This window comes from Nestor notabilis, unplaced genomic scaffold, assembly GCF_000696875.1.
Source record: "Nestor notabilis isolate BGI_N333 unplaced genomic scaffold, ASM69687v1 scaffold3268, whole genome shotgun sequence".
In the NCBI taxonomy this organism is placed as follows: Eukaryota; Metazoa; Chordata; class Aves; order Psittaciformes; family Psittacidae; genus Nestor; species Nestor notabilis.
This window is the reverse complement of record NW_009941449.1, coordinates 18,258-19,192: the sequence shown is the minus strand read 5'-3', so window position 1 is coordinate 19,192 and position 935 is coordinate 18,258.

Genomic DNA, 935 nt, shown 5'->3' with positions numbered 1-935 from the left:
CAGGAATGTAGGTTGCAGAGAGTTTTATTTTGTAAAAGTTTCTTTTTCATATAATTTTGATCTTTTTCCTTACTAAAATACATAAAAACATTATAATGACACAAACCCTGAAATATTTTCACATTCTTTTTCTGTGTTTCTAAATTCAGTATACTTTTTCCTGGTCCATTATCTTATACATAGGCAGCTTATTCTTTCATTAGACCAGTTTGATTTAGAGTGGACATTAGTGTAACTTGGTTTTGCAAAGGGCATATTTTTTGTAGATAGGTTTTGCAGTGGCACTGAGGGAGCTGGTGGCTCTCGCATTGTTTTGCAAGAGATTGTATGATGGTTTCATCTTCTGCTTTCTCATGCTAATATTGTGAGCAATGTTGACAGAATGAATGTGGGTGACACTGCTCGCCACATGTCAGTTGAGAGCCATGTTGCCATACTAGCATGTTCTCTGTGTGAAGCTATGTAATTGATCTTTTCTATAATAACCATATTTAAGTTTTCATGCCTCACAGAATGTATACAGCATACAATACTTATATTCAGTGGATGCTGTAGTTTTAAAATTTTCTGAAAGCAAGTATGCTTTTATTCTTGTCATCCTAAAACATGTAGATATCTGAAAACAAACTACCTCGTTTTACTCATAAACAGGATTGAAAGTAGTAAAGACAGATACAGCATGCAGATCCCCATCAGCTTTGTTAAGAGGATTCTGATGCTGTGTGGAATGAACTGGCTTTTTTCAAAAAGGAACACAAAACGCTACTGATATAAAGTGAGTTTATTTCTTAAATGATGTTTACATAAAGAAACATTTTGCTGGTTTTTCTGATGTTAGTGCTTTGCAGGTCACAGAAGAGAAATTCCTTGCAAAATTCTGAGATAAAACCATCTTCTACCAAAAGCAGAAAAAGAAAACATCAGTTCTTTTTTTT